A 23,265-nucleotide genomic window follows, 5' to 3' on the forward strand; every position below is an offset into this window, starting at 1 on the left:
TGGGGGGTGGGGGTGGGGGTGGGTGGGAGAGATGAGTGGGGGCCTGGTGGGGGCTGCCCCTGGTGGCTGGGGGGTGGGGGTGGGGGTGGTGGTAGACATGAGTGGGGGCCTGGTGGAGGGTGCCCCTGGTGGCTTGGGGGTGGGGGTGATAGGGGACATGAGTGGGGGCCTGGTGGGGGCTGCCCATGGTGGCTGGGGGGTGGGGGCCTGATGGAGGCTGCCCCTGGTGGCGGGGGGGTGGTGGTGATAGGGGCCATGAGTGGGGGCCTGGTGGAGGGTGCCCCTGCACTGCTGGGGGGTGGGGGTGATAGTGGACATGAGTGGGGGCCTGGTGGAGGCTGCCCCTGCACTGCTGGGGGGTGGGGGTGGTGGGAGACATGAGTGGGGGCCTGGTGGAGGGTGCCCCTGGTGGCTGGGGGGTGGGGGTGATAGGGGACATGAGTGGGGGCCTGGTGGGGGCTGCCCATGGTGGCTGGGGGGTGGGGGTGGGTGGGAGACATGAGTGGGGGCCTGGTGGGGGCTGCCCATGGTGGCTGGGGGGTGGGGGTGGTGAGAGACATGGGTGGGGGCCTGGTGGAGGCTGCCCCTGGTGGCGGGGGGGTGGGGGTGATAGGGGCCATGAGTGGGGGCCTGGTGGAGGGTGCCCCTGGATGCTGGGGGGTGGGGGTGCAGGGGTACATGAGTGGGGGCCTGGTGGAGGGTGCCCCTGCACTGCTGGGGGGTGGGGGTGCAGGGGGACATGAGTGGGGGCCTGGTGGAGGGTGCCCCTGCACTGCTGGGGGGTGGGGGTGATAGGGGACATGAGTGGGGGCCTGGTGGGGGCTGCCCATGGTGGCTGGGGGGTGGGGGTGGGTGGGAGACATGAGTGGGGGCCTGGTGGGGGCTGCCCATGGTGTCTGGGGGGTGGGGGTGGGTGGGAGACATGAGTGGGGGCCTGGTGGGGGCTGCCCATGGTGGCTGGGGGGTGAGGGTGGTGGGAGACATGAGTGGGGGCCTGGTGGAGGGTGCCCCTGGATGCTGGGGGGTGGGGGTGCTGGTTGACATGAGCAGGTGTGCAGGGTAGTCCCCTGTGGTGTGTGCTGCCTGCAGGGGCCGTGGAGGGTGTACAGGGAATACCTGGGAGCACACAGCCAAATCGCGTGTAGAATTTCCCGCGCACAACTGAAATCCACGTACCCTGACAAATCGCGTGTGGAACTTCCCGCGCACCCTTGAAATCCACATACCCGGCCAAATCGCGTGTGGGACTTCCCGCGCACCCCTGAAATCCACGTACACAGCCAAATCGCGTGTGGAACTTCCCGCGCACCCCTGAAATCCACGTACCCTGACAAATCGCGTGTGGAACTTCCCGCGCACCCCTGAAATCCACGTACCCAGCCAAATCGCGTGTGGTACTTCCCGCGCACCCCTGAAATCCACGTACACGGCCAAATTGCGTGTGGAACTTCCCGCGCACCACTGAAATCCACGTACCCTGACAAATCGCGTGTGGAACTTCCCGCGCACCCCTGAAATCCACGTACCCGGCCAAATCGCGTGTGGAACTTCCCGCGCACCCCTGGAATCCACGTATACGGCCAAATCGCGTGTGGAACTTCCCGCGCACCCCTGTAATCCACATACCCTGACAAATCGCGTGTGGAACTTCCCGCAAACCCCTGGTATTCACATGCCCTGCCAATTCGCGTGTGAGACTTCCCGCGCACCCCGGTATACACGCACACATATTTTTTGTCAGCGGGTGTCCGTGTTTGTGGGTACCCCTTTGCACGTCATTTGTCCTTGAGGGCCACAGTATGGGACATTCATCATGGCAGTAAATAGGTGCTATTTTTTGCCGCACCTTTTGGCGCACATTTCTTACAGGCGCAGAGACGCTACCGCCTGCTTTCTTGTGGCGGTCGTGTTTGTGCCTGTGCGCTGGTTTGAGCGTGCGCTTTTTTTCCCTATTCTATTCCATGAATACGTGTTGTAGGCGAGCGTGTGGGCGTTCCGCGCACTTGTACCCTGTACTTCCCCCGTGACGCCCACATTTTGGCAAGTTGTTCCCCATTCCGAGTGTTATGCCCCGTGTTCCGCCTACTTTTGTTGCGTGCGCCGCGCTATGTGCGATTTTCGCTGTGGCCTGTGCGATTTTCGCTGTGACCTGGCGCACGCAGTTAGATGGCCTGTGCGCTAACGTGCGCCGCACACTTTTTTCTCGCACATCCGATGGTTTTCTCGCGCACGGCCTTCCATGAATCGATGTGTGCTGCTTTTCGTGCGATTTTCGCACTTGCACTGCGATTTTCGCTATTCCACTGCGATTCGCACGTTTTTGGCCACTTGCGCCGCGCTAATTATTCCATGAATCGGCCTCTGTGCCTTTCTACTTCTGGTCTGCTGTGTGTTATTGGGTGTCTGAGTGCACAATTATTGGTGGGGAGCAGGACGAACCAATTACAGGATGTATACGTTGTGTTGTGTGATTTTGTGTGAGTTGCAAGGATACTGTTGTTTCCACTTGATATGACTGTGTGGGTGGTTCTGCACTTGATTTGATGAGTATGGGCACACACTTTTTGCCTCTCCTAGACACACATTCTCAGGGTGTTGTTATGGGCAAGCTGGATTAGCCCTGCGTCATTATTGAAGGGCATCAGGGATGTGGCTTCACTGTGTGTTCTCCACAGGGGCTGCAATTCAGGTGAAGTAGGTTAGTATGACCTGATTACGTGTCTCCTGTCCCTGTGACCCTTGTCCTGCAAATGGGGTGGGCGGTCCCTGTGGATGAGGGTGTTGTCCCTCCTGCAGCTCCTCTGCTATGGGATTGTATGGGCTGCGATAAACCCCTGACAATGTCAGAGGTGTGCTGGGATGAACCTGTTGTCAGGAAATGTAGGGCTGCTAGCACCTTCTCCAGGGGTGTGGGTGCATGGGAGCAGATGCTAGGTGATGCAACATAAATTTCCCACTCCCTAACGAGGTCTAGAATGACATGGGGAGGGAATCTGTACTTTGCATACATCTCCAGGTCTGGCGTCCCAAGCGTGGATGGAAAATCCTGGCCCTCATCATCCTCCTCCTCCTTCTTCCATAAATGGTCAGTGCCACTGCAGCAGGGTCCTTCCTTGTGGAAGTCCTGTTTTGAAATGGTTTGCATTGCTTGTTTTTATGCTTACTTTTTGCATCAAGTATCACATGGTTGTAAGATTATGTGAAGTGCATTCTACTTTGGACTTCGGACACTTGCGTGATGAATTCCATGAATAGGGTTTTGTTTGCGCTTGATAAGGCATGTTTGGTGCTTGAGTGGTGTGTCCCATAACGTACCCATGTTATTCCTCATTCTTGCTCATTTTGGAGACAAATAGGGAAATATGCATGTTCTGCCCCCTATTTATTTCTTTGAGCTTGCCCTTCCCTCACTTTGCGTTGTGTGTCACGCAAAGTGCTCAGCACAGTGCAATGTAGACAAGGACCACTGCAAAGAAGGTACTAACCAGCAAAAAGTCTGATTCATGAATCCGCAACATAATTTTTGTGCGGTGTAAAAGTGTACTTTTTCCTTTTGCACCTTGCAAATCTTTATGTGAATCAGACCCTAAGAGACATTGGAGAGGTCTGGCAAAAGTAGGGAGAAACACAAAGACCCTGGGTAGATATCCCTATAATTGTTATGGAATGGTCAGAAATGTGAGTACTTCCTGAAGGAGATTTCCCAGGAAATAATTTTTTCGTGTTTATTTTCAGGGTAGGGCCTGATTTTGACAAACTAGGTTTGTGGATATGTTTGTTAGCCAGGATTAGGAAACATTTATTTCGTAGGTATAGCGTTACCAGTGGACTAAATTACTTGTTAAGTGTAGGTTGGACCTTTCTGTTGGCCATCACCTTTGCACTTCATTTGATAGTGGCATCCCTGGAGTAACAGAGAAATGTAAGATCAGGTTTATTTATTTATTTATTGGATGTTTGTAAGACGCCTATACAACAAATGGTGTTTCGAGGCACCACAAGACAAACAAGGGGGGACAAGGGAGAAGATAACAATACTGGTCGTACAAGTCCTTGTGACATTCGGATTGTGCAAGTACAGTAACTGGAAGTGCGAGGGAGAGGAGGGGCTGCCAGTCTGTGTGAAATGCAAAGTACTTGAGTCAGCAGGGAAGTGAAGAGCAAAGAGGATCGTACAAGTGGAACAGAGGATGAGGAGGGGGGGATAGCCCAACAGGAGCTAGGCAAGTGCTAAGGGGAGGCCATGAGGGCAAGTGCAAGGAATTGCATGGCGGTGTAGGGGATAAGCATCCACATGCTAAGTGTGAGGGAGGGTGTGGACTGGGCAGGGGACCTGGTGCCCTGTACTACTCAGAGGGAGCCTTGGGGATCCCCATGTGTTGGGAACACCAGGAGAACCCCACTTTGTGCCGTCCCATAGTTGATGCTTTATCGTGGAGTTATTCCTCATTGTTTGAAGATTATTCCCCCACTTCCTGTAGAGCTTTTACCACCCAGAACCTTGAAGCACTTACAAAACATGTTATGAAACATGTTAACTTAAAAATGTGTTCTCACTTGAATCATCAACCTTCCTGCATATCTCAGCAGTTTGGCTCTCCCTCGTCCTCTCGCCCTGTGTTCAGCCATTGCTCCTTATTGTGGATGTCAGCACAATGAGAGCAGAGAGCAAAGTGACTTTGCAAAATACATTAAGAAATGGTGACGCCTGGCTGCTGGGATTGGGACCCAGGATTGCACCCTCAGGGCCCGGGCTCAGATTAAAAATCTACATCTCCTCATCTCCTGCACTTGCGCAGCAGGTCTCTAAGGGCAGTGCTTGCCACACAGATTCTGCCTTCCTTACAGGGAATAAGGCAGTTCCTACCTAGATCACCCTTTCCCATACCTCATACCTTCTCAGGGGACCTTATACTGAGACCCCAAAAAATATGACAATTTCAATGTCTCCGGGGGAATTCTCTCCTGCCCCAAATGTGTTGTTTATTTGGGGTACCTTACAGCACTAGCTTGTAACTGAACACGTACTGCGCCCCAATTGAACATTGCCTTGGATTTCTTGCAACATAGCTTCTAAAGAACAGACTGTTCAATTATTCTGTGTGTTACAGTGCTCTCTGTTATCTAAATTGTTCACAAGGGTGCCTTAATCTTCTTCCGGCAAATTATTGTGATTTACATTAGTAGAATAATTGAGTAATAAGTACAAAGTACAACATGTTTGAAGTGTCTATCTGTTTGTTCAACGCCAAATAAATATGTTCATTTGAAGAATTAATTATTTTGGAGTGCTTGCCCCTTGCATTTGATTATTCGATTTCTATGGTGAGCTGAGCCGACTGTCATGACCAGATCTAATATTTACATCCCCGGATTTGAGGCAAGTGGGGCGTGGATATGCGTCAATTAGAAATGCTGTCACGGCCAGTCCTGTCCACTCAAAACACCTGGATACATATTAAATGTAGAAGAGTACCTCTATGTTTCTGTTCGTTGTAATATTAATCTTGAATTTAAATACTTCAGTCCCACAAATATCCTTCAACCTGCAGACATGCGTTGTGTGTATGCAAATTTCCCGCAGGACCCCCTAAACATATGATAAGAATGGTTTTTACATATCACTCTCTTCAGCAGATCATGCCATTTTTTAGTGCTCATAATTTTAAAAAGTGGCAATATCAACCTCACTTTATGGTATTACATGTTTTATTTATTTATGCATTTATGTATTTCTTATATAGTGCCAAATACCCGAGGGCTTCAAGGCGCAGACAAAAGAAAACAAACCTAGAGAATCAGGCACAAGGCTAATTGGAAGGAGACATAGCCGCTAGTTTGAGCCAAAGAGGTGTGTTTTAACTGCTTTCTTAAACCAAGACAGAAGGATAGTGGTGGTTGACCCAGGCCAGCCTAGCTTCAAGTCTGCGATCACTTTCTATGCAACCAGGCAGAATCTAGTAGAAGGGACTAACAAGACGGCTACCAGAGGCCGGCTGCTTTCTTCAAGAAAGTCTTGTGGGAAGGTGCTAGGAATCGTCCAAAAATCACCAGGCAAAAGCATTCATCGCTTGTTGAAAGGCACCCTAACAAGAAAGTTATACGGCTGTCCTGTAAGAACCTCCTAGGGAATTGCTCATGTTTATGTGTGAACCCACAAGCAATGCACCGGAATCCTCTAAGAATCACTAAGACAAAAATGCAGGAGGATTGACAGATCACTTGCTTGCTTGCATGGTGGCTTACTGCATGGGTCCGGTGCACACTGTCCAAAAATGCGCACACAAACATTCACTTCCTGCACAGGGAGTAAAATAATCAGAGGGAATATTTCGTGCCAAATCCACGTTCGAAATCCCCATTAAAACATCACATGCAGACCCAACTCCAAACACTCCACCGCCAAACAGGCCATATGAGGCCACCGTGTTTTCCGACAACTAAGCATATCACACGGACTGGCCACCCTTCTGCTCATGTTCCACAGCCACCACCAACAGATGCTGCGCATCCAAACCTCACTCCATCCATACCATCAGAACCTATCCACCCACACCGCAAAATCCTATGCGCAACCTCAAACCAGCATTCAGATCACCCCACCACAGTTCAACCTTGATCTCCACCTCCACACCCCACAACAGCAGCAAGATCAGACTCTCACTGGCTCTCCATTCTGTCTCATTCATATACTATCTCGCCCCACAGCTCAACAAAATACAACAGATATGCCGCACCCCCAACGCACACGGCATATTCCCCTACACAGGCCCACTGACACATGCCCCTTCTGCATCACTGCCACATGTCACCCTATTCACAACACCATAACCTTTCTTCCTATAGTGCAACATACCAAGTGCCCCATTCAGTTCTCCTGCTATATCTGGACCGCCTCATATGACCCATCTCCACATTTCATGCTACCGGCAGCGCCAGAATCACACCCCACCACTATCACGCAGTCTAGCTCCCCATTTCACAGCATACCGCACCACACGTCTGCTCGCTTGCCTCACATCAAATCTCCCTGTGGCATCTGCACTGCACACCATTTGAAAACCCTGACCAGTACCTTCGACAGGAATGCTATTCACTACATCACCATATCCATATAACCCAGGATGTACCCTATCAACATACATAGGCAACCCACAGAGCACACCTCCATCATTTCCCCATCATCATATCCACACTGCCAACCCTGCCTACCGCTATCACTCCCCAACCCTTATCACTTGCCTCTATGTCATTTCTGAAATCCAACATCACCCAAATATGCTCCCAATCACCCCCACCTTCCCTTCTGTGCCACATTGTCACTGCCTTCACCTTTCATCTTTTCAAAATTCATCCCACCGAACAGCACCTTAAATTCCACCTCGCTCCCTCTCTGCAACTTTATGCCCATCCTTTTGACTCTCCCACCTACCCTCAACCCTCCATCCACCTCCTCTAGCACACCAGGCTCCACCATTCACTGCTTCATCATTTCTTACTCACCAGTCTCCTCCCATCCAAACATCATCACTCACCACCTTCTCCTACACTACACGATCATGTGCTATATCCCCCCTTTCACTGCTAGACTTCCTCTCGCAGAACACCAGCCCCACATCAGCGAAATCCACATACATCTCCCCAAATGACCCCACATGCAGCTTACATCCATTCTAATGTCCTCTTCCTTCCCCTCCGACAGTCACTCAAGTGTACCTACTCAACAATGCCCTACACAACCACACTCTATGCCCACCCATCCATGCTCACAACAAATCTCACAATCAGCATTAAACCTGGCCGGCAGCATCCCCACACTCTCTTGATGATTCAGGATACAGATATTAGACCATAGCCCTCCTACACAAGCCCCCAATTTGGGTCACAAATGCTACAATTCTGAGGTCACTCAGCCATGCAGGAATCACAAAACAGCCAAGCCTGATCAACTGAGCCCCTGAACCAACTCCTTGGTAACACACAAATACACATCCTCAAAACAACGCTCACACCCTGGAGTCGCAGACAACACAAAGTCTGACCACCCTGTGCCATTAAAATCACTCTCAGATTTAGCACAAATGAATAAACCTGCACCAGCCCTTACACTCAAGAGTTCTATAAGACCCTGGCCTCATCACAAGTTGGGTGGTATTCTGGCTGTAATACTACCCGACTGTAATAGCCCTAGCACCCACCGGTGTGGCGGTATTCTCAACGGATCACGGGCTGGGCATTAACACTAAATCCCCATTCCCCGTTGGGTCCATTGGACCCAATGGGGCATTTTTGCCGCTAAAACTGCGGCCTAATACAGCTGGCGGTAATACTGCCAAAAACAGGATGCTAAATGGGATTTTTCACCTCCAGAAAAAAAGCTGGAAGTAAAACAGCCCATTTAGCGCCCAACTCGTGATATGGCCAGACCTTGAATGTGGCGGTAATACCGTTACTGCCGCATTTAAGGGCTACAACCCAACTCGTGATGAGGCTAAGCCTGACCAAACTGTGCCAACTACAAGAATGCAATATCTACACCAAAGGAGTACCCTCCACGAGGGCAATTAGGCCAGCCAACATCAAAAGAACTGTGTCTTTACGCAAAGACCACTGACAGAGGCAAGCAAGCTATGAAATCGGCAAATGTTGTGCATTATTGAAACCGCCTAAAATAACATTACATCCTCTCGCTCTTACTCGACCTCTCTCTGTCTCTCTCTTTTACTCACTCTCTCTTTGTCTTTCTTTCTCTGTGACATTGAAGCTCTGACTCACTACAAACTCTATTGGGTTGGCGTGGTTTAGAATGCCATTTGCCCGCTATTTTTGAGTTATCATCAAATACGTTGGTGACTCCCTTTCTTATATGATATTGTCTAACAATGGCCCTCATTACGACCCTGGCGGAAAGCGACTGACCGGAGCGCCACAGCGTAAATAGCGTTTCCGCCATTGCACGAAGGAGCAAAGTGCGGCCCATTCCGACCCATCGGGCACGAGCACCACGGCATGGCGGAAGTGCAAAGTCCGCGATGGCGGAAATGACCCCAAAACGGCCCACACCGCCGCCGTACGGCGCCCTAGGTGCAATACCGCCACCCCTCTTAGCGGTCACCGCAGTGTGCGCCTACCGGAAAGTACGGTGGCCGGAAATATACGGAAACGGAAGTGAAAACATGGGCCCGGAACGGGAAACATCCCGCCGTACACCTATAAATACACTAAAACCACACAACCACTAAAATCACTACCCTGAAACACACCCCAACCCGTCAACCACCCTAGCGAAACCAAGAAAAATGGGAAAAGTAGCGAAGAAAGCGTGCAACCGCAAGCGGCAGGTCCACTTCTCCCGTGAGGAACTCACCGTGCTAACAGAGACCCTCCAGGAGAATGCTGCCGTCGTCTTCTGCACGCAAATGACCAGGACGGCACTTGCAAACAAGAAGGCCATATGGGCTCTGGTGGCACAGCGGGTAAGTGCGGTGGGGACCGCACCCCGCACCCCACAGCAATGCCGCAAGCGATGGGACGACCTGCGGATACGCGTCCGCAGCATACTCTCTGCCAACCGCAACATTGCCACAGCCACCGGGGGAGGTCCTGAATCACCCATCAAGTTGACCCCCTGGGAAGAAATCTGTGCCTCCACCATCGGAATGGAGAGCATAGAGGGAGTCGGAGGGATGGAGAAAGGAGTGCAGACATCCGAAGATTCAGGTAGGTGGGCCAGATAAAACAATGCCAAATCCACACAGTCCATCCATGTGAAGTACCATGCGTCCACATAGTGCAACAGAAACACATGTCCAGGAGAACGTCCACACACATCGGCCTGCAAGCGCACGTTAAAACCCACAATAAATACATAAATAATTAAAAACCCCTAATACACGCACTACACGTGCAGCAGGCACACCCTAACTGCAGGCTGCCAGACAACTGCACCCTCACTCCACACACAAATCAAAGCACCTCCAAGGGCCCGACCCAAATCACCCTCAGGTACCACCCCAATGCATGTGATACAATGCCATTCCAATTCCCACAGACCCATCAATAACCCTCGCCCTCCTTTACTCCACCACAGGGTCCGATCCAAACGACGAGCTACAGGACACCCCTACCAGCACACCTGCAAAGAGGGCCAAGACCAACGGCCAGAGACCCTCCACCTCAGCTGCACGCATCAAGACACGGCAGCAGCACAAATCAGGTGGCAGCACAGAGGAGGGAACATCAACAGGCACCCCAGCAGCCAGCATGCCCACAACACCACCACCACAGGTCCCCCCAATGGATGCCACAGAAGGCACTGCCTCTGGTGGCAGCAGCACCATAGGTGACACCCCATTGATGGCAGCATGCTCGGACACAGAAAACGGGGATGCCGAAGTCAGATCCATCCATGACCTGTCCCAATCCCCCTGTCTGTTCCATCCCGTACAACATGAGGATACCACGCAGGGGCACCCACCAGACGACGACTGGCCATCCCCCACAAGCCCTGTGGCAAGGCAACATGAGGACAACAGCCCCTCTGTGACACCCCCGCAAATGGCCATGGCCCAGCAGAGGCAACAGTCCCTCGACCAGTTGATCGAACAACAGCAGCAACTGGCCACACTCCTCAAGGACCATGCCGATGAATGTGGGGGCACTAAGGCAGACATAGAAACATCAACTGAGACACTTAGGGCAGAAATGGCGAGAGGTACAGAGACGCTAAGGGCACAAATTGAGAGAAGCACCGAGAGCCTGAGGGGGGAACTGCATGCGACGTCCAAAGAAGTATGTGCCGAACTTGCCGCAGTGCGCCGTGTGCTCACTGAGCTCTCGCAAACCCTTAGGGACATGCATGGACGTGAGCAGGCAGACACATCATCCGTTGCAAGTTCCGTCCAGGGCAGCCCCCAACGTAGATCTGGGAGGAACCTGCGCTCCACAGGCAGGGGTGCCCCTGATACCCGCAGAGGGGGCATGCAATAGCGACAGCCCACTTACAATGAGCATCTTTGGACACTGGTGTTCGGGGGGGAGGTAGGAGGGTGGAGGGGGTGTGTTGGGCACACTTGGGTGGCGGGTCGATAGGGTGTTTAACATGATATCACATATGCCATAAAAAGTGCACGATCAACCAATGAGAAGTGTGGACATTGATCTTTGTGTACTAGGCCATCATAGGCGTACAGTCCATAATGTGCATGTCCCAGACACACGCAGTGCCACGAGTCCCGTGTCCATGTATCAGCCACCAGGCGTGAGTGCTAGAAGCATACATCAATGAGATGCTGACGAATGTCACGGGCCTCCGGTGCCTCGCAGACTCCATGAGGTGCTGCCACATCCCCACCCTCATCATGACCATCATCAGGTGCTTGCAGTTCTGCGTCAGGGGGCATGGGCACATTTCTACGTACGCACATGTTGTGGAGCATGACACATGCCATCACCATCTTTGCAACCTTCTCATGGCGGTACAGGAGTGCCCCGCCAGACCTGCTGAGGCAGCGGAAACGGGTCTTCAGTAGGCCGAATGCCTGTTCAATGACTACACGGGTACGTGAGTGGGCATGGTTGTAGTCCTCCTCATGCTGGTCCCGTGGGTTCCGGACTGGTGTGAGGAGCCATCTCTTCAGTGGATATCCAGCATCACCTGTATGTGGACGAGAAACGTATGATGTGGAATGCCATTGATACGTACGCACACCCCCCCCTTCCTGGCAGGTCAATGCCAATTCACATACCCCACATCATCATGCATGTAATGAGACTCACCGAGTAGCCAGGATCTGTTCCCTGCGTGTCGCTCCATGTAGCGTGGTATTGTAGAGTTCCTCAAGACCATCGAATCATGGGTTGATCCAGGGAATCGGGCACAACAATGTGTAATGATCCTGTTGGAGTCACACACCATCTGTACATTCAGGGAATTAAATTGTTTTCGGTTGCGGTACTGGGCCTCCATGGCATGTGGGACGACCAATTCAACATGGGTGCAGTCGATGGCACCAATGCAACCCGGTATGCCGGCAAGTGCATGGAATCCCACTTTTGTGTTGGTTATTTCCTGCTCCGAGCGTGGTAGAGAGATGTAGTCATCTGCGTGCTTCAGGAGGGCATCGAGCACTTGCAATAGTGTCCGTGAGAACAGTGGCTGAGAAATGCCATGCAACTGTCCAACTGTGTGCTGGTAGGTGCCTGTGGCCAGGAAGTGGAGTACAGACACCACCTTCAGTAGGGGTGGGATGGCGGTTGGGCTATCTATCATGCTGACAAGGTCAGCCTGTGTCATGTCCACAATGGCGGTTATGGTGTCCCGGTCCAGACGGTAGAGGGTGTGGATCTGCTCATCAGTGAGGTTGAACGGATGTGCTCGGAGGCGTGGGATTGCGGGCTGCCTGCGTGGTGGTAGTGGCTGTGCTGGCAGCCCTTGCTGGCCCTGCCTTGGCCTCCTCCTCCTCCTGCGTCTCCTCCGTGCGGCTGGTTGTAGTTGGTGTTCGTCTTCTTCTTGGAGTCGGAGCGCTTGCAGTGCTATCAGGTCCCCCAGGGCCAACATCGCGAGCCCTGCCGGTAGCATTTCGGTGTGGTTGTGGGAGGAGACTGGCTGTGCAATTTATGTGTTTTCAGGCTGTATGGCCTCCACCTGTGGTGATTGATTCCACCTGTGCAAACTGCTCTCCCCTTTGGCCGAGCACGTCCCGCGCACAACGCTGCAAATCGGGGAATTGTATCTTGCTATTGCAACCATGTATTTGTACCCGATGGCCGTGTAAGATTGGTTGATATGTTCATTCTGCTGTGGTCCCATTGTTTCCCATACTATCTGTGCAGTCGCGAACTGACTTGTGAGGGGTCAGTGGAACGTAGTACTCGAGTAACGGTGGACCCTCATGCATCACTGCACCGAGGTTCAACGACGGGCGGGGCGTCCCATTCGTGGGTGAAGGCAGTTGCCATTTTCACACACAGCCGCACTCGATGGAATAATTAGTGATTTCAAACGGCCACAGATGCCTTTTCGACGTGATGTTGCAAATGAGGAATTCGAGGGGCGGCGCTTTCGGTTTCCAGCTAGCGGCGAGGAGATGCCCACAGGTCTGACTGCAAATGTAACGTTCTATTGTTCTATGTCCTTGAGACAGGGCCCATGGCGAGGGAGCAATGATTGATATGAATAGTTTGGGATGCGCAATAGCTACGTGGGCGATGAGGCCGTCCGTTCCCAAAAACATGTTACTTCACAACACTGGAATTACGGGCTGGGGCACTGTGGATTTAGCAGGCTGCATAACGCACGGACTCAATGGATGTTTCTAATGTTATGTGAGTAATTATTCAGGCATTTTGATCCCGGGATGAGGGAATGATGGATGGATGCATGGGCAGGTGATTTGATACAGAGTTTGCCATGTACAGGGCTTCTTGGGATCTATCCGCCTCCCCTACGCTATGTGATGCAGGGCTGCCATTGTGGGACCATCGTCCATCTGGCCTTGTTGAGCCCTCCCTGTCTCGAGGCGCCCTCAGACACTTGTGTCCATGCACGTTAACATTCCCATCTGATGGAATCTGTTTTGACAGACGCATGCACAGGTACACTCGTTTGTGATGGTGTTTGCACCTCGATATAGATGGCTATGAGTCGCAAGTGGTTTTGGGGTGGTGATGATCCTTTTGGTTGGGCTAGCATGCATATGGCTGTGGATTTCGTGTGATCATTGAAGTGAGTAGTTGGAATGTAGTTCTGATGGCCATTCTGTTCTTTTTCTTTTCTTTTGGTTGACAGGTATCTCCTCCCCTTTTGCCACTGCCATCTGTATGCCACTCCTGCTGATGGATTTTACTCCCGACACCTGCTGCTTCGTGTTAATCAGTGGAGCAGCATTATGATCTTATGGGACGATCGCAAATGGCCCACATGCCCTTACGCAGTACTGGTGGCTCGGAGCAACATTTCGGCCTTTCAGCTGGACTAGTGCCTCCCCATTGGGTCGGCCCTGCGGTTCTGTGCGCTTCCATGTTGCCTTTTCGTACGTGATTGTGGCTCTGTGTACCATGGGGGAACAGGGCGACACACAGGTAGTGGCTGGTCATTTCTTGCGGAAGCAGCCCACAATGGTGATTGGTGTTTTGGAGTTCATGGCCTGATGGCTGTATGGGCTTGGTGATTTTGATGTGCATTAAATTTCTATTCGGATTTGGCCCGTGTAGCGTTTTTCTTTGCAAATGATGTGGCATATGCCAATTTGGGGGGCGATGTATTGTGAGGGGATCTGCATCGGGTTCCGGCTTCGGGGTTTAGTTGCGTGGTACTGTACTGGCCGCGTTTGCCTACGGAGCCCAGTGAGGTCAGGGATGGGGGCTGGCAATATGACAGTTTGAATGTTGTCATGCTCAGGGGCGGGGGATTGGGTTTTGTGTGACAGATGCCGGTCAGCCAGGTGGACTGGTGGAATGATGTGATTTTCGGAATATTGCTGGTCACAGGTGCCTGTGTTTGCGTGCGTTTCTTGGTGGGGGACTGTGGTCATGTCCATTGGGATGGCTTCTGTATTCGTGCCATCTGTGCCCTGCAGCTCCCATTGGCCCCTGTTGTGTTTCTTTTGTTCGTTGGCATGCATGGGTGACTTGTACATTTCAATGGTTGCATTGTGGCTTCATTGCACCTACGGGGAGTTGTACTTTGTGGCCAGGGAGCGGTGTACAGGCACTCAGTGGGGCTGTTTACGGTTGATTCGCGATGCCGTACTTCTCGCCATGGCGGAATGGTACATTACGCCATGCCTGATGGCGTTAGGTACATGTCCGCTAGGGTCGGAATTGGCGTACCGTTGCACCATGGTGGTGTTTGCGGTTTGGCATGGCGCGCGCGCGCGTGCTTGGTGCAGTTAGCGTTGGCGTTCACTACGGTGTCGCTAATGGCTTCGTACTTTGCGGTGACGGGTCATAGTCGCACCGAGCGCTATTCGATGGCGGTATTGCATTTCCGCCATCGTTTTTCGATTTCCGCCAGGGTCGTAATGAGGGCCAATGTGTTTTTGTGACCAATAGAGATGTACATTTTCAAGGACGTAGCGTATATTGGGTAATGTTTTGTTTATTGAAATGTATTTGATGTGTTGTGAAAAAGCTTTGATTGTTTATTCAAAATGTTGGTCCTCTTTTGTTTTCCTTTATAAGCACAGATGCTGTGTTTCATTGGGTTCCATGTAATAATGTCGCTGTGAAAAAGTTATCAGGTTTTGGGGACTTTTTCCTGGCTACCAAAACTCTTTCCTGAAATATTATAGGAGGGGTATAATTATATATTATTACCTCCAATCCAAGAATATTTGGGGAAAGTGTCTGATAGCCTGGAGGGTGCATCAGTAATGTATTTTCTTTTTTAAAGTCGCCAACCTGGAGACTTTTTGCTTGGCGACATGATTACCTGATACCGTTTTATTGTGTATTTCATGTTATGTGTCTTTGATGAAATCACGTTTAATAAAAAAAGTGTCTTTCAACGCAGTTTACAGTATGAACTTGGGGACCAAGAACCCATTCTTTCGTTGAATAACTGAAAGGTATCCCATGTGTTACACAACCCTTCTGTTCATGATTGTTCGCTTCAAACACTGGGCAGCCATACTTGCTCCCACTCAGGTTGTGGAGGGCTAGACCATTCAGATATCAACACATTCAATCTGGCACTGACTCTAAAGATAAATGTGCTATCTTCTCCCAGCCAGTCTTGCCTCACTCACAGTGTCATGTGGCTGGGGCAGTCTTGCCCTTCTGGCATCCATTTTACCTCTGACCAAACACCCAGGTCTCACACAAAATGTGTCTCTGGGGCATAAAGCAACAGAGCCCACCACCATCGTTTTTATGACAATGTGCTGGCGGCGTTCCTTTATTTGCTTAATTCCTTCCACAAATGAGACGTTAGATTGGTCGGAGAGCAGCTTCTACTAGGTCAGTGATTAGCGCAGTGATACAGCAAGGGGGAGTCTCTGAATAGTGGTGCTGGATCATTGATAAACCATCAGAAGTGTGTAGATACCACAGGTTTGATTTCCAGGGAAGTCATTTCACTAAAACGTCAGGGGTAGCGGAAGTAACATCATATGACATAACAGAAAGTGATGCCATTTCACCCCAGCCCGAACTGACATCATGGGAAGCAATAGAACACAACCTTTCACCCCTTTAATGAGTCTAGCAATTATTGTATAGAATTCCAGAAAGACACATTATTTGTTATTCCTATTACTTCTTATTTAGGGTCACTACTCAAAGTGTTACACTTGTGGAACCCCCCCTGTTATTTGTAAGAGGCCTCAACAAATATCCCAGCCACTCCAGAAACAAAGTGCCACATGGCACAGGCCACAGCCCAGGATCAAGTGCCCCTTTAGCCCTCCCATAAAGACGTCTCTGCCCATAACATAAAAACCCTATCTTTTGTCCTGACCTCCTACCCCCGCAACGCAACACTGCTATCTCTTCACCTCCACAACAAAATACCCCTAGTTGGTGTTCTGCCTTGCACCCCCCCCAACAATGACCCTACCTGTCATCCTGCCCCACCGAGCCCCAAGAAAGCAAACCCCTGTTTGGTGTCCTGCTGCACTGCAAACCCACTACAACACCCATACCTGGTGTCCTAGCTCCCCGCCTCCACACAGAAGAGTCCTTCCACATGTCGTGTCACTCCACCCCCTCTCCAAATAAACTGCCCCCCCCCCACGTGGCATCCTGCATCCCACCCTCCCACCAAAGCACCTATACCTGGTATCATGTGGTTCCCTCCAACCCACCCAAACAAGCATGCTGCCGGAGCATGTGGCATCCATTAGGCTGGGGGTGTAGACCAGAGGCACCGGCACAGCAGCAGCAGCACAAGCTATTTTCCTTGTTTTAGTCCCCTTTTCAGGGACAGGGAACAGTGGAGCAGGATCATGCCCAGGTAGAGTGTTCACTGGTGGAATTCCTGAAGTGGGACAGTTCTAATGCATCTATAGCAGCAAATGTTGGAGGGAGGGCAGGTGGTGATGGTGGAGACCACCTGCCACAACCTTTGTAGCGAGTGGAAGTGGGGAAGGGAGGGAAAAGCTGCCACGTACTTTGCCTGCAACTTCCTGTTCTGTCACCCAGGCCCATGCAATGCTGAGTCCTGAGGTGTTGGACAGGGAAAATGCAGACATTGCTCAGATTACTTACCGGTAATCTTCATTACTCCTACTCCCACTCTTCCTCGTCACTGTACTAACCTATGAGGCTCCGCCTCCCCTTCAGGAACTTTTTTTCCCCCTCTGAGATATAACCTCCTGCTTCCCCATCAGACCTCAGTACATAACAAGCTTGAATCAGACTTGGGTCTGTCCACACTGTGGGGTGCTTTTAAAAATCCCTTTCACATGAATAGCACGATTTTAAACACTGAAACAGAAACGGCCTGCCCTTTGTTTTTCAAGTAAAATTAAAGAGCCATGTGCAAAGGGGCCTACCTGTCATTACCAATAGATAAGCAGCATTTTAATTTACACAAGAAGGATGATTCAAAGATCCCTGTCACATGGAAAACAGGATTTTTAAACATTGAAAACAAAAACAGCCTACACAAAGTGATGGCCACCAAGAATGCCGTTTTAAGCGTAAGAAGGGTAATGTCCACTGAGCCAAGAGACACAAACACAGGCGATTGGAGGAAGTGCAAAACCAGAGGCGGATCCCAAGGAGGAGAACCAGAACCTACAGTGGACCGAGAAGAAGCCAGACTATTCAGAGCGTGACCCCCAGACCCAAATGCAACAAGGGAACACCGGAACTCTCCAACAGAGTTTCATGTAGCCCATTGGGCACGCAAAGTAGCCATCACCAAACCCCCATCAATACCATCCTGCAAGAACTGCAAGACCCCTGGGACACCACAATTCTTAGGAGAAACCCCAGCTCCCACATACCATGGAAGAAAATGAGACCAATGTCTATTATAGGCCTTGAGTGGACTAGCCCTACTAGAATGGAGAATGGTTTCCACCACTGAAGCGGAAAACCATAGGGTCAATAACCTTGTCCTTTCAGGAGCCAGATAGAACAATGGAACATGGGTAATCCCTGCCACAGTCCACCCCCTCCCCCCTGCAGAGGACATGTCCATCTGGGAAGCCTCCAAACCACTCGAACACTGAGATCTAGAAGAGAATGAAACCACCCACTGCAAGGCCAAGGGAACCACCAAAATCACCAGGGACAGGCTCCTGCGAACCATGTGAAACACCTTGGGAATGAGAGCCAGAGGAAGGAAGGCAGAAAGAAGACCTGGAGGCCAATCCATAGCCAATGCATCCACCCACCAAGCCCCTTGCACTGGAAACCGGCAGCAAAACCCGGGAACCTACCCTGAGGAGGGGGAAGCAAACAGATCCACCACTGGTGTCCTGAATCGGCAGCAACCCTTTAAAAACACCAGGTCCGACAGAACCAACTCTGGGGAATCCAGAAACACCCTGCTGAACTTATCTGCCAAATCATTGTCCACCCCGCGAATGTGAACAGCTTCCATGGACACCAATAGCTTATCTGCCCAACACCTGACATGCCTTGCCAGCGAATTCAGAGCCCCTGACCCTGAACCCCCCCTGATTGTTGACATAGGCCATGGCCGAAGAATCGTTGGTCGGAAACAAGACTGCTTGGCCCTGCAGAAGAGGTGCAAAGGGTCGAAGTGCCTGAAAAATAGCTACCAACTCCCTATAATTCGAGGAGTGATGGAGACTGTCCTGATCCCACCTCACCTGTGCTGACTGCGACCCCAGGAAGGCCCCCTGCAGCCGAGGCTGCTGGCATCCATCATCAGGACCACCCTCGAGGGAAGATCCAATCCCACACCTTTCAGAAGGGAAGACTTGATTAACCACCAACCTATCTCTACCCTCAGACTGCAGATGACAGGAACCAGATTTCAGAGGGACTGGCAAGAAGAGGACCAGTCCAACGGAGATGTACCATCAGAGGCCGAAGATGGAGGTGGGCTATGGAACCAGAAACACACAAGATGTCATGCGCTCCTGCACCACCACAAAGTCCCTCGCTGAAACCCACCAGCGTCAGAGGACATGGGATAAGAGAGACCGAAGTCATAGAGCTCTGGCCAGCGGTAGAAGAACCTTCCCAGTTCTGGCACAGAATCGAGCTTCTATGAAAATCAAGTCCTGTGATGGAGAAAGCTGAGACTCGTTCCAGTTTATGAGGAATCCCCACTCCTGAAGAGCCTGACAGACCCAGAGAAGATGGGACTGCACCATATGGAGGAGATCCGCCTTGAAAAACCAATCGTCAAGATAAGGGAATAGCTGGAAGGGAAGGACTTGGAATTGATAGTGGACTCCTCCCACTGAGAACCGGAGAAATCGCACATGTGATGAATGGATGGGGATATGATAGTAAGCATCTTGGAGATCCAGCGAAACCAGCCAATTGCCCCACCTGATCAAGGGAATGATCTCCTGCAACGCCTTCATCGGAAACCAGACCATCCGCACAAAGGTGTTGAGTTGCTTCAGATCTAGAATTACCAAAACTTGTGGTTTTGGGATCAGGAAAACATGAGAGTAGAAGCCGAGGACCGCTGGTACTTGCACAATGGCCCTCTTGATGAGAAGCTCGGAAATGGCCGACCACATTACAGCACGTTAAACTGGATCCCTGGGCAGAGTAGACACGATCCTGGCCATCTGAAGAGGAGGAGACACAAAGTCTATTTGGCAACCATCCGGACCGTCAGGTGGGACCATGCATCGGAGGACCTCTGTTCCCAAACCGGAAAAAAACTACTGGAGCCGACCTCCCACCGGACCACAGTAATTGTCAGAGCCTCAAATGGCCTTCAGATGGCCTCTGGCCACCAGAACGAGCACAGAAGCCTCTCGATCCAATGACCTGGCCCCAGAACCATGGCCCTTAGGAAGAGGCCCAGGTGGACGTTTACTCTGTAAAGCCGGCTTCCGACGCAACCGGGCCGCACGTTTATCCGCCCGGGAAACCTGAAGTATTTTGTCCTCTAGGGAATCTCCAAACAGCTTGGAACGCAAGAAGGGGGGCTTAAGGGCGACCACTTTTTGGGAGGTGCCCGATTTCCAATCCCGCAAGTGTAGAATTCTCAGAGATACAAGCTGCAATGGCCATGGAGGTGCCCCTAACTCCATCATAGGAAAGGTCACAGAGGAGCTGCACCTGTCTTTGCATGTCCGCCAAAATAGGTGAACAGTCTGCACGTTCTTCCATCGCCTTATTCAGGAGTCGAAACCCACCAAGCACCATCTCTTCTGCATATGAACCATAGATGTTCGAGCAAAGTGCCAAATGGGACCCCATTTGTTCCTTCTTCAAAGAGGAGTTGGCCATACGGTCCACTGGGTAGCAGAGCGGCGTCCCCCAATGCCATGGAAGGGCGACCCACAAGACTAGCCAAGAAATCATACACAGCAATAGAGTCAGGAAGAAAATCATCTGTCCCTTCAGACGGGTAGAGTCTGCACATAAAACGTGGCATAGTCACATGTTCTTGTACTGACAAATCTTTTGATCTGAAGCACCTACCGCAGAAACAGGGTAGGAAAATCTCATGGAATCCCACATTTGCGAAATAAACAAGTTAACGTCCTCTATGGACAAAAACTTCCCTTCACCCTCCTCATCAGACACGGACCCACAGGAGGAACAAACTGAAGCTGAAGAAGGTGAAGAAGAAGAAGAGGAAGATGAGGAAGGGCTATGATCTCCTTGCGCTTGCCCTTCACCCCCTTATGCTCAGTTATTGCTTGCTGCATGGGAGCCTTGATGTCCTTTTGCGACAGAGAGAATTTCAGCTCCATAGGTTTCCTATGTTTATTTCTGGCATGGAGCCGCACGGGGCTAGGAGAAGGAGATGGAGAGAACATGTTTGCTCTTCGCTGAGTTTCTGCCCATTGTGACACTCTGCACAGAATAATAGGCAAAAACAGCAAAGCAGTTTTAAACCTGAGGAATTCCCTGCCAGAAATGGGGTCCCACGCCCTCCACCCGGCATGGCAAGCCCCGGCCAAGTCCCGTATATCCGACCGTCGGGATCCTAAGGGCTTCCAAGCCTGGAGAGGGAGAGCCCAGAAGTTTCACCCCCACCACCGGAGTACCACAGGCTGAGGCGGCGCCATATCTGAACCCTTAGGTTCTGGCTCCGCCCAGCCCCCGGCCCACGAGCGGGAACTTAAAGATGCCCAAGCAGCATGAAACCAATACCAGGACCCCAAGCCATGCAGGGGATCCTGCCCCCAGCCTGCTCAACCAGGACTCAAGCCTGCAGGAGGCCCGGGAGCCTTACCTCACCTGTGACTGTAGCATGGGGTGAACCGCAACATCGTCCTCCAGAGCCCCGCTCCGGAAGCCTCCAGTCACTTTCGGAGACAGGAGAAGAAAAACTGAGGTCTGATGGGTAAGTAGAAGGTTATACCTCCGAGGGAAGTAAAATAAAGTTCACGATGGGGAGGTGAGTACTGGGACGAGGAAGAGGGACGTGGGGGTAATGCCTGCTGACAGTCAAGCAAGTGGCAGGACAATGTCTGTGTTTTGTCAGGCTACTACCTCAAAACATGGTCAAGCTCCAGCCGGCCACATGCCCGAGCCAGCCAAAGACCTACCTGGTCGCCAAACTGAAAGTTACCCCACTGGTACATTTGTATGGTTCTGACCAGCATCTCACTCCAAAGGAAGTTATTTTAAGCATAACTCTACCAGTCTTAAAGTAGCAGCTACAGAGCAAGGACAATATTATACAAGGATGTTTTGTATTTAGTAGGCAGACTCATTTTGCTAACAACCCCGTTTAGAGGAACAATGTGCTGCTTGCAAGAGCAATCTACCCCTTTCCTTGCATCACCAGGTACCCCGCTTGTGGAATCCTTGCATATATGACAACGTTACCCATTTCATTTGGGAGCCACAGGTCCAGTATTGGTTTTAACTTTGTTTTCTGGGACATGTAGTTCTGGAATTCCCCATTGTAAATCCAGGACTTCAAGCCCCAGAATGCAAAGTTAAAACCGGGCCTGGAATAGCATCTCGCAAACGGAATGGAGAATGTTGGCATGTGTGCCCCTGACAGGCATGGTGTCTCGCAGAGTTAGCGTGCAGCGTCATGAGGTCATTACAACAGGGACAAAGGACAAAGTGGAGTATTAAGTGGGGTATCAAGGCTTTAGTCTGTTGGAAGACAGAAACTGAGCCAGGGGGAGTTTAGGGGATGCAAAACCGGCAAATAGATGCTACTAACACAGAGAGGGGTGAATGCAGCGGGTTAGGGATGTTTTATGATAGCCTGGGTGCATGTCAGCACTGTTAGGAGGAACATAGGTCTGAAAAAGAGAGGTGGGGGATATGTTCATAAGTTATTGCTTCTTATTATGTCACCGCTTCTCATGCAGCCTAGTTTTTTTTAAATAAAGGATGTACAACGGAAATAACGATGGTACCCTTCTAACGTCAGAAAGGGAAAAATGCGCCCTTAACTATTCCAGCGAATGAATTCGCCGCTGCACTTATGTCATCAACTGTCTGAATTAAAAGCCATGGGAAACTGACTATGCCCTGGGAACATGAACCATACTAAACATCCTGCCAGAAAGGGACAGGCAACGACAGGGACGGCCGCCCTCGATGTCAAGAGAACATCTGTTTTCAGCAGCGGGTTCTAATATTTTGTTTGTTTCATGCACCCTACATGAATATAAACTTCCCCAGTTTCAGGAGGCCATTTCTCAAGACGTCTTCTTCGAGATGACCGGAGTCTGAGCCCAGGACCAGCTGCCAAATAAAGGAAGGGGGTTATTGGGTTTTAACCGCCAAAAGCACGGTCGTGACGTAGCACAAAAACCGCTTGCAATGCTCAGTGTACCGGCCACGTGGCCCACACAGTCTGTTGCACGCGGAACTCGAGTCTCTCACGTGCGCAGAGTGAGGAATTCAGGGAACCACGGGTCGCGGGTCAGTTCCTTCCCCTGTGGGAAGCAACACAAGCACATTTTGTTCGTGAATGCTGCGTGTCATGAAAAATTCCACCGAAAATGCAATAATTCAAAAATGATAACGCATCTCTATTTGAGGCATGTGACTGGTAACTTCTTTTGGGCGGCTGTAGAAGGTTTCTGTACTGTAGCCCTCTCTTGCTTAAAAAAGTGCCCAGTCTCCTTCAGAACGCATTTTATTAAGGACACGGGACCAGGCGCACTGACACTGAAGCCA

This window comes from Ambystoma mexicanum, chromosome 4p (assembly GCF_040938575.1).
Source record: "Ambystoma mexicanum isolate Mex_15411 chromosome 4p, UKY_AmexF1_1, whole genome shotgun sequence".
Classification (NCBI taxonomy): Eukaryota; Metazoa; Chordata; class Amphibia; order Caudata; family Ambystomatidae; genus Ambystoma; species Ambystoma mexicanum.